Below are 17,791 nucleotides of genomic sequence, written 5' to 3' on the forward strand. Positions count from 1 at the left end.
AAAAGGATGAAATCTTGCTTCCAACAGCTTCAATAATGCATGTAGATGATGAATTGATGAAGATCTTGGCAAGGTCTTTGAAGAAAATTGCAAAAAAAATGAGAGAAGAAGTTGAAGAATTTGGTGATTTTCAGATCTAGATCTTGATTCTGTTATGGTTAATCAGAAAACAGTTACAATTTAGTTTATATATGCATTGTTAAACATGTTGGTAATCATGATTAGTGTAATTGCCAATGATTAAGCCAAATCAAGTTTTCATGCTAAATGGCAAATTGACCAATCCACCCCCACTTGTGCAAAACCAATGTAACAGTAGAATTTCTGTTTTGGAGCAAGTTTCAAATGATATTTGTGAGCTAATGCAAGTGGAATCATGTGAAAACAAGGCATAATTCTCAAAATCACTTTTTTCCCTCCAATTTTCAAATTAAGTCCACTTGAAAAATGCACTTTTTGTGTGAGCAAAATTCATGACATGTAATGCTTGTTTTGGATAGAGGACATCAAAAGAATTTTGCTCAAAAAAGTCTCACTCCATTTGGCCTTGTGAATCAAAAGTTATGCACCTTTGAAATTCAACTTTTTTGGACAATGATTTGATCATAACTTGCCAACCACAAATGAGAAATTCATGTTCTTGGACTTTTTGGAAAGGTGAGAGCAAGATATACAACTTTCATGTTGGACAAAATTTCATTTGAAGCATTTTTGGACATGTAATTTTGACGAGAAAACCTTTCCATTTTTGGCAAATTTGAATTACAAGTCACTTTCTATTTTTGGAAAGTTTTCATCTGACTTTATTTTCTTCATTCTTGATGTTTGAAATGTCAAATGAAACTTTTTTGGACATGAATGAAGTGTCTCTAACCCTCTCCCACCTCCAAATCCATCAGTTGACCTTTGGTTGACTTTTTCTGACTGATAGATGAATTGGCTGTGCATTGATGATCTTGAGCTTCATTCTCCTGATGAAATGGCTCAATGATGAAACCCTAGCTTCCATAAGCCCAATGAAACCATATGATGATCCCCATATCCATTGAAACCCTCATCTCCTTCCCAAGCCCTGATTGGCACCATGCAGATGATTAGGGTTGACCAGTAGTCAAAACCCTAATCCCAAGGTATCTGATCAAGCATTATGAATCTCTTGGTGATGTCAAAACCATGATGATGATGTACCATTTCAACCAAGATGATGCTCAATCTCCTTGAGGAACCATGAAACCCTAATTTGAATCACACATCCTCAGATGGTCAATGATCAATCCAATGAAACCCTCAGCTTGCATCTTAACCTCTTTATCTTCTGATCAAGACCTAGGAGGATGACTTGTCCAATGTTGCCACATGATATGCAAAAATGCAATGACTAATGACCTAAGAAATGCAATGCAATATGCTAAGCTAGCCCCAAGAGAGGAGGACAAATTTTGAGATGTTACAGTTACACACAACTTCTTATAAGCTGCAGCAAGTTCATCAAAGGACAGTTCATCTGCACTTGAGTCATCATCAGAGGCAAAAACACTGGTTAGTGCAGTGACATGTTTAGCAGACTCTCCCTCAGATTCACTTTCAGAATCTCCTTCAGACCATGTGATAGCTAGCCCCTTCTTTTGCATCTTGAGGTAAGTAGGGCATTCAGCTCTGACGTGTCCATACCCTTCACAACCATGACACTGGATTCCCTTGCCTTGGTTGAACTTTTCTTCAGAAGTTGATCTTTTCTTGATGTCAGACGGGATGTTCTTGACATTAGGTCTACCTCTCTGATCAATCTTCTTCACGAACTTGTTGAACTGTCTCCCAAGCATGGCTAAGGCTTCTGATATGCTGTCATCCCCTCCAGTATATCCTGCTTCTGACTCCTCTTCAGTATTAGATACAAAAGCTACGCTTTTGTTCTTCTTTTCAGCACTTTCACACAAGCCCATTTCAAAGGTTTGGAGAGAACCAATGAGCTCATCCACCTTCATATTGCAGATGTCCTGAGCCTCCTCTATGGTTGTGACCTTCATAGCAAATCTCTTAGGTAAGGACCTGAGAATCTTTCTTACAAGTTTCTCTTCAGCCATTTTCTCACCTAATCCACCAGAGGTGTTTGCAATTTCAAGAATATTCATGTGAAAGTCATGAATAGTCTCATCCTCTTTCATCCTCAGATTTTCAAACTTGGTGGTCAGCATCTGAAGTTTGGACATCTTCACCTTGGAAGTACCTTCATGAGTTATCTTGAGGGTATCCCAAACTTCCTTATCTAACTCACAGTGGTGTACCAGCCTGAAGATGTTCTTACTGATTCCATTGAACAATGCATTCAAGGCCTTAGAATTTCCAAGGGCTAATGCCTCTTGCTCCTTGTCCCACTCTTCTTCAGGAATTTGCACACTGACTCCATCTTCACCTGTCTTCGTTGGATGTTCCCATCCTTTGTTGACAGCTCTCCAGACTTTGCTATCTAGAGACCTTAAGAAGGCTATCATACGAGGCTTCCAGTCATCATAGTTAGAGCCATCCAACATGGGTGGTCTATTTAAGTGTCCTATATCCTTGTCCATGGTACTAGAAAGTAACTTCCCTAGATCTCACCCAGAAATTAACAGGCAGGGTGTAACACCCTTCTAAAATACCCCAATAATTTAATTAAATATCAAAATATAACATCAGAGTAATTATTCCCTTTAAGGGTGTCACACAATCTTCCACATTTTTCAACAATATAGAGGTCATGCTCTTTCATTTAACCAAAACATAAATATTTGCATAAAACACAGCGGATATAATTTCATCAATCGTGTAAAACATTACATGGAAAATGGTTCTCAACCAACAATAAAACATTCAAAACAAGTTAAGACAACCCATCCCGATGTTACATCTATCAGAGCACGACCCAACTAAGGAGACTACATTAGACTCCACGCATTAACCTCTACTCAACTCATTGCCCGTTACCTGAAAAATAGTTGTAAGGGTGAGTTCCTCAATCAATATAATAAGCATTATAAAATATCATGTTATGTTAAGTGATTCAACACACTTCATCACCCTAATCAAAACACACATTCAGGAACAGCATATTAATTCAACATCATACTCAATAACAACACAACAATACCAACACAAATACACGTGTAATATTGGAATACATCCATTCATATTACACGCCATACATATATTATGCAATGAGAATCCATGCATGCGGAACCGACTATTTTGTGAACATATAGTTCAACCTCACCGTCCAAATCCAGGCACGGCTACCAAGCTCACTAGTCCCACTCATTTGAGACATAGTGACTCACTCACTAATTCCTCACCATGGGAATTAGCTACCACCCCAAATGGGCCATGCTATGCACGCTAATCACCTAGCATGCAAACATCAACAACAACAATCACAATGATTTACTCACTAATTCCTCACTATGGGAATTAGCTACCACCATAAGGCCACAATATGCATGCTAATCACCTAGCAATGAAACAACAACAACAACACAAGAATAGACGTATGCTCACACTCTAAGCCATAAAACGATCTATTCACAAATGCATACATTCACATCATCATGTATACCATCACATATCATCAACAAAAGCATATCATATCATGCCACATAATTAATCATAGTATTAGCACACTCTACTAATACCTATACTACTCAAAGCAACGGGAAACGATCCCTACAACATCATACCTCAGCTAAGTACATCACTCAGCCTAAACAACCAAAAACTGCACGACCACTGTTCAGGAAAATCACAAATCTGCCCATACGCGTATCGCCTATGCCCATACACGTATGGCGCATTTCCTCGCCCATCCCATACGCGTACCATCTGCCTCATACGCGTATGCTACGCGTACCACTCTCCCATACCCGTACCAACAGAGACAAATTTCACGTTCAAAACCTCATCTTTTCCACTCATACGCGTAAGGCCTCATCCATACGCGTACCAGCCATGTCATACGCGTATTGCCTAGTGCCATACGCGTATGACCAGAACCAGAACTTCCAGATCTGCAATGGCTTTTCCTGCTACGAGATCTATCCAATCCCAACCTTCTACAGTCCAAATTTTCATACATGTTCGTTCGTTTTACCAATTATAGATCATACACATTCGGCTTCCCAATCTCTAAACTTACTACCTCTAATTCCTACGAATTTTCGTCGATTATCATCCAAATTCGTTCATCAAATATTTCACAATTTCAGCATGCATCATTCAAATCAGAGTCAAAATCCATGGTTTGTCACTACCCATTACATATTATCCCATAATACCCATTAATCGATGATAAACCCCCCTTCGTTCTCTGGCTTTTGCCCTTTTCCCTTTTCTGCCTCTTTTCCCTTTTCACGTGAAAATAATCTTTTTACCAAAAATGGGATTTTCTAAATTCCAACTTATATATTTTCCGAATAATAATAATAATCCAAAAAAAATAATAATAATAAAATTTCCAATTATTTAATTAAATTAATAAATAAATTATTAACTCAATTTAAATAATTATTTTATTATTATCGGGGTGTTACAACTCTCCCCCACTAAAAGAGTTTTCGTCCTCGAAAACATACCTCAAGCGAACAACTCTGGGTAAGACTCCTTCATCTTACTCTCCAGTTCCCAAGTCACGTTGCCACCTGCTGGTCCTCCCCAAGCTACCTTCACCAAGGCAATCTCTTTACCCCGCAACTGCTTCAACTCTCGATCCTCGATCCTCATAGGTGATGTTTCAACAGTCAGGTTATCTCTCACCTGTACATCATCTACTTGGACTACATGCGACGGATCATGAATGTACCTCCTCAACTGAGACACATGAAAAACCTCATGCAAATTCGCAAGCGACGGCGGTAAAGCGACACGATAGGCTACTTCCCCTATCCTCTCCAAAATCTGATAAGGACCAATAAATCGAGGTGTCAACTTCTTCGACTTCAAAGCTCGACCAACACCAGTTATCGGAGTAACACGAAGAAACACATGATCTCCCTCTTGGAACTCAAGTGACTTCCTCCTCTTGTCATGATAACTCTTCTGACGACTCTGAGCAATTCTCATCTTCTCCTGAATCATCTTAATCTTTTCTGTAGTCTGTTGAACAATCTCCGGTCCAACCACAGCACTCTCACCGGACTCATACCAACATAAAGGTGTCCGACATCTCCTACCATACAAAGCTTCAAACGGTGCCATACCAATGCTCGAATGAAAACTATTGTTGTAGGTAAACTCAATCAAAGGCAAATAACAATCCCAAGCACCTCCTTTTTCCAAAACACAAGCTCTCAAAAGATCCTCTAATGACTGAATCGTCCTCTCAGTCTGACCATCAGTCTGCGGATGATATGCAGAACTCAATCTCAGCTTAGTTCCCAAAGCCTTCTGCAAACCTTCCCAGAACTTCGATGTAAATCTAGGATCTCTGTCTGAAACAATACTCGACGGAATACCATGCAAACTTACAATCTTCTCAATATACAACTCGGCTAATCTCTCTAACGGATAATCCATTCTGATCGGAATGAAATGAGCCGATTTCGTCAATCTATCAACAATCACCCAAATGGCTTCAAAATTCTTACTCGTCCTCGGTAAACCAGAAACAAAATCCATACTGATACTGTCCCACTTCCACTCTGGAATAGCCAACGGTTGCATTAGCCCAGACGGCTTCTGATGCTCAATCTTTGACTTCTGACAAGTCAAACAGGAGTAAACAAAACTCTCAATTTCTCTTTTCATTCCCGGCCACCAAAATAGCTTTTTCAAATCATGATACATCTTCGTAGCCCCAGGATGAATACTCAAGCCACTACGATGTCCTTCCTCCAGGATACTCTTCTTAAGTTCGGTAACATCCGGAATACACACCCGACTACCAAATTTCAAAATACCATTCTCATCAACTCTGAATTCGCCACCTTGACCTTGATTCACTAAAGTCAACTTATCAACCAAAAGCATATCAGATTTCTGACCCTCTCTAATCCCATCCAGAATACCACTTGTTAATTTCAACATTCCCAATTTAACACTATTGTGAGTACTCTCACACACCAAACTCAAGTCTCTAAACTGCTCAATCAAATCCAATTCCTTAACCATTAACATAGACATATGTAATGATTTCCGACTCAATGCATCTGCTACTACGTTTGCTTTACCCGGATGGTAATTCAAACCAAAATCATAATCCTTCAGAAACTCTAACCATCTTCTCTGTCTCATATTCAGCTCTTTCTGATCAAACAAATACTTTAAACTTTTATGGTCACTGAAAACCTCAAATCTTGACCCATACAAGTAATGCCTCCATAATTTCAGAACAAATACCACAACTGCCAACTCTAAATCATGTGTCGGATAGTTCCTTTCATGAACCCTCAGCTGTCTCGAAGCATAAGCTATAACCTGCTTATTCTGCATCAACACACCACCCAAACCCAACAATGAAGCATCACAATAAACCTCAAATAGTTCCGACGGACTCGGTAATATCAGAATAGGAGCAGTAGTCAACCTTCTCTTTAACTCTTGGAAACCTTCTTCACATTTTGAATCCCAAACAAACGCTTATCCCTTTCTAGTCAACATCGTCAACGGTAACGCCAACTTAGAGAATCCCTCAATGAATTTCCTATAATAACCAGCCAAACCAAGAAAACTTCGAATCTCAGCAACAGACTTCGGAGCTTCCCACTTAGATACCGCTTCTATCTTAGAAGGATCAACAGCAACACCACCTCTTGAAATCACATGGCCAAGAAAACTAACCTCTTCTAACCAAAATTCACACTTAGACAGTTTAGCAAATAACTTCTTTTCTCGGAGAACTTCTAAAACCACTCTCAAATGCCCAGCATGCTCTTCTTCAGATTTCGAATACACCAAAATGTCATCAATAAACACCACAACAAACTGGTCTAGGTACGGATGGAAAATCCTATTCATATACTCCATGAATACACCAGGCGCATTAGTCACACCAAAAGGCATCACAGAATACTCATAATGTCCATACCTTGTCCTGAAAGCAGTCTTCTGAATATCCTCAGTTTTCACACGTATCTGATGATATCCCGATCTCAAATCTATTTTGCTGAACACACTTGCACCAACCAACTGATCCATCAAATCATCAATTCTCGGCAAAGGATACCGATTCTTGATCGTCACTTTATTCAGTTGCCTGTAGTCCACACACAACCTCATAGTACCTTCTTTCTTCTTAACCAATAACACTGGTGCACCCCACGGTGACACACTCGGACGAATAAATTTCTTATCCAACAAATCTTCCAACTGACTCTTCAATTCAGCTAACTCAACAGCAGACATACGATATGGGGCCATCGATATCGGTCTAGTACCAGGTACTAAATCAATCGAAAACTCAACTTCACGCTCTGGTGGCAATTCGTTCACCTCTTCCGGAAACACATCAGGAAAATCACACACCACAGCTAGATCACCAATCACCAGTTTATCTTTAGCTTCCATAGTCGCTAACAGCATAAACAACTCTGCCCCATCTACTACTGCCTCATTCACCTGCCTTGCAGATAGGAACAGATTCTTTTCTTCCTCAATCTCAGGAAAAATCACAGTCTTATCAAAACAGTTGATATAGACTCGGTTAAACACCAACCAGTTCATACCCAGGATAACATCAACCTGTACTAGTGGAAGACACACAAGGTCTATCCCAAAGTCTCTACCAAAAATACTCAAAGGACAATTCAAACAAACCGAAGTAGTAGTCACTGAACCCTTTGCAGGAGTATCAATCACCATACTTCCAAGCATCTCAGATATCTCTAACTTAAGTTTTACAGCACAATCCAAAGATATAAAGGAATGAGTCGCACCTGTGTCAATAATAGCTACAAGAGGAAAGCCATTAATATAACACGTACCTCGGATCAAACGATCATCTGCAGAAGTCTCAGAACCTGATAAAGCAAAAACCTTGCCTCCTGACTGGTTCTCTTTCTTTGGCTTAGGACACTGTGGACTGATATGACCCACCTCTCCACAGTTGAAGCAAGTCACAGTCTTCAACCGGCAATCTGCAGCTAAATGACCACCTTTTCCACATTTGAAACACTTCTTCTCATCACTGGTACACTCATGGATACGATGTCCAGCCTGACCACATCTGTAACACTTAACAGGAGCACTAGAGTCTCCCCCACTAGGCCTCTTCATCCCACTCTGCCTCTGGAAACCTTTGCCAGCTGCATACGGTTTCCCTCGATCAATCTGATTCTTACCTTTCCTGTCAACCCTTTGCTGATAGCTCTCTGCTCTAGCCTTGGAATCCTGTTCGAAAATCCTGCAACAGTCAACCAAATCAGAAAACACCCTGATCCGCTGATATCCAATCGCCTGCTTGATCTCGGGACGCAACCCGTTCTCAAACTTCACACATTTGGAAAATTCCCCAGTAGCCTCACTGTAGGGAGTATAATACTTTGACAGCTCTGTGAACTTAGCAGCATACTCAGTAACAGACCGGTTACCCTGCTTCAATTCCAAGAACTCTATCTCTTTCTTCCCTCTAACATCCTCTGGAAAATACTTCCTCAGGAATCTCTCTCTGAACACAGCCCAAGTGATTTCAGCATTCCCAGCAGTTTCCAACTCAATGCGGGTAGCAACCCACCAATCATCAGCTTCTTCTGACAGCATATGCGTACCGAACCTGACCTTCTGGTTATCGGCACACTCAGTCACTCGGAAGATCCTCTCAATCTCCTTCAACCACTTCTGAGCACCATCTGGATCGTATGCTCCCTTGAACATTGGAGGATTGTTCTTCTGGAACTCACTCAGTTGACGAGCAGCTCCCATTCCCACAACATTCGGATTCCCTCCAAGTACTCCAGCTAGCATACCCAGGGCCTCAGCAATCGCAGCATCATCTCTACCTCTTCCAGCCATCTCTATTCTGAAAACCCAAACAACTAAAACAATAAGTACTGATAGGGTTACACAACACCTATACCGTACAGGGGAAACAAAATAATTATGACTTGACTTGACCGACTATGCTCTGATACCACTAATGTAACACCCTTCTAAAATACCCCAATAATTTAATTAAATATCAAAATATAACATCAGAGTAATTATGCCCTTTAAGGGTGTCACACAATCTTCCACATTTTTCAACAATATAGAGGTCATGCTCTTTCATTTAACCAAAACATAAATATTTGCATAAAACACAGCGGATATAATTTCATCAATCGTGTAAAACATTACATGGAAAATGGTTCTCAACCAACAATAAAACATTCAAAACAAGTTAAGACAACCCATCCCGATGTTACATCTATCAGAGCACGACCCAACTAAGGAGACTACATTAGACTCCACGCATTAACCTCTACTCAACTCATTGCCCGTTACCTGAAAAATAGTTGTAAGGGTGAGTTCCTCAATCAATATAATAAGCATTATAAAATATCATGTTACGTTAAGTGATTCAACACACTTCATCACCCTAATCAAAACACACATTCAGGAACAGCATATTAATTCAACATCATACTCAATAACAACACAACAATACCAACACAAATACACGTGTAATATTGGAATACATCCATTCATATTACACGCCATACATATATTATGCAATGAGAATCCATGCATGCGGTACCGACTATTTTGTGAACATATAGTTCAACCTCACCGTCCAAATCCAGGCACGGCTACCAAGCTCACTAGTCCCACTCATTTGAGACATAGTGACTCACTCACTAATTCCTCACCATGGGAATTAGCTACCACCCCAAATGGGCCATGCTATGCACGCTAATCACCTAGCATGCAAACATCAACAACAACAATCACAATGATTTACTCACTAATTCCTCACTATGGGAATTAGCTACCACCATAAGGCCACAATATGCATGCTAATCACCTAGCAATGCAACAACAACAACAACACAAGAATAGACGTATGCTCACACTCTAAGCCATAAAACGATCTATTCACAAATGCATACATTCACATCATCATGTATACCATCACATATCATCAACAAAAGCATATCATATCATGCCACATAATTAATCATAGTATTAGCACACTCTACTAATACCTATACTACTCAAAGCAACGGGAAACGATCCCTACAACATCATACCTCAGCTAAGTACATCACTCAGCCTAAACAACCAAAAACTGCACGACCACTGTTCAGGAAAATCACAAATCTGCCCATACGCGTATCGCCTATGCCCATACGCGTATGGCGCATTTCCTCGCCCATCCCATACGCGTACCATCTGCCTCATACGCGTATGCTACGCGTACCACTCTCCCATACGCGTACCAACAGAGACAAATTTCACGTTCAAAACCTCATCTTTTCCACTCATACGCGTAAGGCCTCATCCATACGCGTACCAGCCATGTCATACGCGTATTGCCTAGTGCCATACGCGTATGACCAGAACCAGAACTTCCAGATCTGCAATGGCTTTTCCTGCTACGAGATCTATCCAATCCCAACCTTCTACAGTCCAAATTTTCATACATGTTCGTTCGTTTTACCAATTACAGATCATACACATTCGGCTTCCCAATCTCTAAACTTACTACCTCTAATTCCTACGAATTTTCGTCGATTATCATCCAAATTCGTTCATCAAATATTTCACAATTTCAGCATGCATCATTCAAATCAGAGTCAAAATCCATGGTTTGTCACTACCCATTACATATTATCCCATAATACCCATTAATCGATGATAAACCCCCCTTACCTGAGTTAATCCGGCAGTCTCTGAGCTCCAAGCTTTTCCTTCCTTCAACCTTCGTTCTCTGGCTTTTGCCCTTTTCCCTTTTCTGCCTCTTTTCCCTTTTCACGTGAAAATAATCTTTTTACCAAAAATGGGATTTTCTAAATTCCAACTTATATATTTTCCGAATAATAATAATAATCCAAAAAAAAAAAAATAATAAAATTTCCAATTATTTAATTAAATTAATAAATAAATTATTAACTCAATTTAAATAATTATTTTATTATTATCGGGGTGTTACACAGGGTGCCTGCTCTGATGCCAATTGAAATTCTAGTTATCAGACTTTCGATGTCACAAGGGTTGTTATGACATCCAATTCTGCACAGACAAGAATTATACAGAACTTAAAAGTAAGTGCAGTAAATAACACAAGTAATTGTTTACCCAGTTCAGTCCAACATGACCTACATCTGGGGGCTACCAAGCCAGGGAGGAAATCCACTATTAGTAGTTGTAATTCAAAGCTAAACTCACCCGTTTACAACTCCTCACTTAATCCCTACCCAATGCAATTTCAATCTTACACTAAGATCAGAGTTCCTACTCACTCCCCCTCAATCACCTCAGTGATTACTACCTTTAATCAATATTAAAGACAATGTTGAAGTCACACTTCAAACAACTCTTGATTGCGCTTCACAGCTTTAATCAAGATACACAACACTCACGCTTAAAAGCTTAAAGTGACACAACACTTACAACTCAATGAACACCCTATACCTAAGCAATCATCAACGAGATAATAGCTTGGCTTACAAGATATGTCTAATACAAGACTCACAAAATACAGCAGTGAAGTATGATGGACGCACTAACTCTTCACGCCTTAAAAATCCCCAGTTCTGAATGAAGGAACGCCTTCCTTTTATATTGCAGTACTTGGGCCTTTTCACTTGTATTCTCCTGAATTTAAGGTCACGCGAGTTCCCCTAATTCCATATCTAGGTTACTAACAAATAGGCTATTTGTTAGGTTCATTAAATGTAACTTGGTTGTTGATTTCCTGGATTTTCTCTCAGCTGTTGAATCCCTGAAGAATAGCCTGAGAAAAAGCTGAAACAGAAAACTAAACAACCTACAATATAGCATATGCTGTCAGGAATGAATGTCCCAACATTCAGCTTGACATCAAGGACCATATGCTAAGTCTGTTTTTCCTGAAAACAGACTGTACAATAGTTGCTGAACTATACAGGACCAAACTGTCCATTCTACAGTAACAGCTTACATTAATAAATGTCAAAGCATCCAATTTAACATTTACACATTTAGCCTTAAGTCAGTTCTGTTTTATTCTTGAAGAACAGACTAAGAAACATACTGAAGTGTAGCAGAACTCCACTATGTTTATTGTTCAGTATATCCTGTCAATGATGAATGTCATAACATCCAGTTTGACATTCAGACAGTAGGCTTTATGGCAGGTCTGGTATTTCCTTGATGACCAGACTGGAATTAAACACTGAGTTCTAACAGAGCACCAACTGTTCTGTTCCTCAGTATTTGCTGACAGGGATGAATGTCACCACCTCCAATTTGACATTCAACAAATCCTGTATTAGCTAATCTTGCAGTAAGCTTCACACCATGTCATGACATCAGTCAATACATTAGAATCCAACTAGTGTTTTACCATACAATGCAGCCAATTAAACACCTACATTAAAGAAGGAAAAATCTATGGAGATTGCAAAATATGTAATCAGACCAAGATATCCCACAAGAAGCTTTAACATTTGACTACCTCAAAAGTTCTTGAGTTGCTTCATATGCACCTCATGGGGGCCTATGCAAGTGCAAAACCTTGGTAGAAAAAGATACATTCAGTTGGATACACTATTTTTTTTTAGGTTATTCATATGATTTATGAATTACCTTAATAATATATATTATCGAAAAATCATTAAGTATTTGAAAGTGAGATAAATACACATAAGAATAAACTACATTTGTTGTTTAACAAAATTATCTTTAAAAACTTCATCGAAAATCTTTTTTGAAAGGTTATGTTTAAACACTGAAAATAATATAAATATAGTCATTTGAAACATTTTAGTTAAACATATTAACATGAAAAAAGTTATAAAACTAGGGGCAAGATAAATAAGTAGACACACAAGAATTAATATTAATTCAATAACAAATTTAAAAACTATATAGAATTTGTTCTTTTTAGAAAGATTTATCGATTATTAAAATGTTAAATACAAACACTGTTGTGACTTAAGGAGGATGTTCATTGTTTGGATTGGAACAACACATTGAGATAAGAGCATCCATTAAACACTTGAGAAATTTTTACTCCAATATGAAATACATCGTTTTGAAGAACGCCTAATGAATTATATAAGTAATATATAGTGAACTCTGATGGTATAATTTTAAAGAGATGAAAATAAATTAGTTTGTGTTTGAGTGTGAGAAAAAATTGAAAGAATTAGGGATTGTTTGATTTGATTTTGTAAAATTATTTTTTATTTTTTAAAATCTAACAATAATAAAATTTGTTTGGTAGTCTAATTTTTCAAAACTATTTTTTTAAAAACAATTCTCTATTTAAGAGTTTTAAAAACAAAATACTAAAATAGATTTTAAAAGTTTTGGTTTTTTTTTGTTTTTATTTTTAAAAATTAGAAGAAAAAAAAACAAAGAAAAATTCTGAAAAAAACTATAAATATCAATCACCTCTTGTTCAATGGGGGGAAGAGTGCTTGAATATATCCATTTGATAAGTTGGGGATCCGATGTCTATGATAAAGGGAAGTGAGGGGCGCCCATCACCTGCATAAACCTATCTTTCCAAATCTCATATGAGTCTATATAGGGTTCCAATAAATGTCTTCCTAGTAGAGCATACAACATTATCTAACCACTTTTGGGAAGAATCTTTATGCTAAAGAAGGAAACGAACACCCAAAAGTAGGGAGGGCGCGCCATGTTACAAAATATTATATGGAAAACTGATAACGCGAAAACGTATCATATTTTTGGCTCCATATGCATTGCTTTTTACTTGATTAACGCTTATTATTACGCATTATTTTATGTTTATTGCAAGTATTTATCGATTAAAAGGGTTTACCGCAAGCAAAATGGAAAATAGCAAAAAGGATAGAAAAAGGAAAGAAAAAAAAGAAGAAAATGAAGCTTTTATAGAGATAATGGGCCACCAAAGCAAATAGGCTTGTGGCGCCCATTATCTAGGGAGTGTAGCGCCCGCCACATTGGCCCAAGGAATAGGTGGCGCCCGCCACCAAGCCTTAAGAAGTGGCGTTCAGTTGCTAAAAAGGTGGCGCTCGCCACTCATTCAAAGGCTAGGGTTGTGGCAACCGCCACAACCTAGTCTTTCATCTTTTTCTGCACCTTTTTAGCCAATAATCTACCCACCTTGCTACAACTTAGGGATTGTGAAAAGTATATGAAAGGAGACCTCTCAGACTCGCACGACGCTCTCTTCTTCCAGTTTTTAAGCGACAATTATTTTTTCATCATTTATTTTTTTTCTTTTAGTTTTCTAGGCAGTTTTCTTACTTTGTAAAGGTGATAGTTTCTCCATATCGGGGACTATTGTGGCTTATTATTTACGCATTTGGGATTCAATTGTAAGGTTTATTCATTGCTAAAGCCTGCCGAAATTATTTTAATCGAAGAATCAAGATTTAGTTTCAGTTCCTAATTCGCAATCCAGGTTTTATTTTGACTACTATTTTATTTATTTATTCCTTATTGCATATTTAATTTCCCAAATACCCTGTCTGTTACCGGATCCATGTCCTGCTAAATCCTTAGGTATCAGTATGTAAAGACTGTCGAAACGACGAGATTCAATAAATAATTGGTGTTAGTTTTTATAAAACTTATTTTTCCGGTTTTAGTTTCTTATTTTAATCAAACTGTTTTTCGTACGAGAGTACAAAACAAACTAAGGTTACGGTCAACAAGAACGAGAGTTTGAGATTTTAACCAGATAGCTGAAACTAGGCATTAATCCTAAACACAACGAGAGCGCTTAAGGATTAATTAGACTTTATTTATATTCAAAACTTACTTTTAATTTCAAAATGAGACCGCGAGAGCCAAGCATTCTGGTTTAGGAGTATGGTCAGAGTCAATAAAAATGAGAGTGTGAGGCTAAGTCCTTTCTATAAATAATTTCTACTGAAGAATATTTTCACCAATAAGATTTCACCAACTATCTATCGAATCCTCGAAGTTTGATGTATTACATACCAATATCCCCTATATCTCATATCTTTATTCTATTTACGTTATAGTTATTTCTCTTCATCCCTCCAATCTTAGAACGATCATCAACCTTAGATTTACATAGCAACATTAGATAACGATACGTTCGATTATTAGTCCTTGTGGGTTCGATAATATTTAAAACTACCTGATAGGACTGTGCACTTGCCGTCACGATTCATATAGACTTACTAAGTCGCGATCAAGTTTTTTGCACCATTGCCGGGGACTAATTTAGTCGATATCGTAACTCTAGTGTTGCCGAATATAGACTAAGGCAAATAATTCTTTTTCCCTTTCTACATTTGTCGAGTATATGCCAAGTACTCACTCTCAAGGCGAGAAATTAAAGCTACAATTCGACGAACCCGAGCGTTAATTTAGATTAGAACGCCAGATACAAGACTTGATACGAGAACATCGTATCAAGCTAAATCTTCCTGACCTTAACATTCCTACTTCTAAATCAGTTATTCAACGAGAGATGGCCAAAGGAGTGCAAAACCGTCCTCTTAAGCTAAAGCCTACGATCGAAGCCAACAATTTTGAGCTAAAGCCTTCAGGGTTGTCAGCCATACAACAAAACCAGTTTTCAGGTAGTCCCATGGAGGACCCGAACCTACACTTGTTAGTATTTTTGCAATATGCATCCATGGTGAAAGCGAATGGTGTCAGCCCAAAAGCTATAAGACTCCGTCTTTTCCCATTTTCATTAAGAGATAGAGCTAGAGCTAGACCTAGAGCTTGGCTCCCGTGTCTATCATCCAACTCTGTCACTACGTGGAACGAGTTGAAGAAAGTCTTCTGAGCCCTATATTTCCCATTTAGTAAGACGGATATGCTAAGAGCCCATATAAACGGGTTTAAACAAAAGGATAATGAATCAATTTTTGAAGCTTGGGAGATATACAAAGACATGATGAGGCTTTGTCCATATCACGGTCTAGAAGAATGGCTGATCATTCACACCTTTTATAACGGTCTCTTGTACAATACAAGATTGACAATAGACGCCGCAGCAGGTGGCGCACTGATGGATAAACCATACAACGAGGCCTATCAACTCATCGAAAGTATGGCCCAGAACCATTACCAATGGGGAAGAAAAAGAACCTCTGTATAGAAACCTCAATCGAAGATCGACATGTATGGATTAAGTAGTCTTGACCACGTCAACACCAAGGTAGATGCTCTGACTCAAAAGATAGATAGCTTGACCATAAAACTAGCAGCCACCGTGCCTTCCGTAGCACCAAACTGTGAGATATGCAGAGTTCAAGGGCATACTGCCCCAGAATGTCAACTCTTGGCAGGAACCTCCACAGACCAGGTGAACTATGCTCAAGGAAACCCTTACTCAAATACCTAAAACCAAAGTTGGAAGAACCATCCTAACTTTTCATACAAAAACAATAATGAATTGTATGCACCTAACCAAGCACCTGTTGTACCACCAGGATATCATAAAGCTGCCACAAAACCTCAAAATGCTCATAGGAAATCAAACATAGAAATAATGATGGAAAACTTTATAGCTACCCAAGCCCAAACAAATAAGGATTTCCTAAATCAAAACATACACACTAGTGAGAAAATCAAGCAGTTAGCAAACAAGGTAGATGCATTAGCCACCCATAACAAAATGTTGGAAACACAAATCTTGCAAGTGGCTCGATAACAAGCACCGACTTCTGCTCCTGCAGGCACATTTCCTGGACAACTGCAACCAAACCCGAAAGGTCGTGCAAATGTTATTATACTATGAAGTGGGACAGAATTAGATGGGCCGACCAACCCTAGAACTCAAAACCCATCCATGCATCAAGACCGAGGTAAGGTAACTGAGAAGGAAGACCAACAAGAGGAAGATAAAAACGAAGATGCCGTAGAGAAAGAAGAACCTTGTGTGCCTCCATCACCGTATAAACCCCCTGTCCTTTATCCTTAAAGACTTGTTAAATCTAAAAGTGTAGGGCAATTTAAAAAATTCGTAGAGCTTCTAAAACAATTGAATATCACAATACCCTTTATAGAAGCCATAACTCAAGTGCCTTCATATAACAAGAAGAAGATAGAGGATAACGAAACCATTACACTTACTGCTGAGTGTAGCGCCATAATACAAAACAATATGCCTCCTAAGCTGAAAGACCCAGGTAGCTTCTCCATACCCTTGTAATCGGAAATTTTTTCATCGACAAAGCACTATGAGACTTAGGAGCCAATATTAGTTTAATGCCCTGGTCCATATGCGAAAGGCTAAAAATGGGAGAACTAAGACCTACGAGGATATCCGTACAATTGGCAGATCGTTCTGTTAAATTTCACGTAGGTATGCTAGAAAATGTTTCGGTGCACATAGGACAATACTATATTCCTATTGATTTTATAATCATGGATATAAAAGAGGATTCCAACATCCCTATCATATTAGGAAGACCATTCCTAGTTACAGCCAGATCTATTATAGATGTTAAGAAAGGCAAGCTAACCTTTGAAGTTGGTGAGGAAAAGGTCGAATTCATTTTGACGCAATTCCTAAAGGCACCAGATATAGACGATACCTGTTATCTACTAGATGTCGTCAACGAATGCATAAGAGAGATGGAGAATAAACAAACATCATACTCCGAAATACTAAAAATTCCAAGGCCTCCTACTTTTGAAGATGGACATTTAAGTAAGGAATACC

The 17,791-nt window shown here is 38.5% G+C and overlaps 1 non-coding gene across 1 annotated transcript; it reads right to left on the reverse strand.

Annotated features, from left to right (window-relative positions):
- Nucleotides 1-15,937: 15,937 nt before the first annotated feature.
- Nucleotides 15,938-16,044, reverse strand: LOC127124619 (small nucleolar RNA R71). Its single transcript, XR_007804090.1, has one exon. It is a non-coding gene; the product is annotated as a small nucleolar RNA R71 (small nucleolar RNA).
- Nucleotides 16,045-17,791: the final 1,747 nt, after the last annotated feature.

The sequence above is a fragment of the Lathyrus oleraceus genome, chromosome 2, assembly GCF_024323335.1.
Source record: "Lathyrus oleraceus cultivar Zhongwan6 chromosome 2, CAAS_Psat_ZW6_1.0, whole genome shotgun sequence".
In the NCBI taxonomy this organism is placed as follows: Eukaryota; Viridiplantae; Streptophyta; class Magnoliopsida; order Fabales; family Fabaceae; genus Lathyrus; species Lathyrus oleraceus.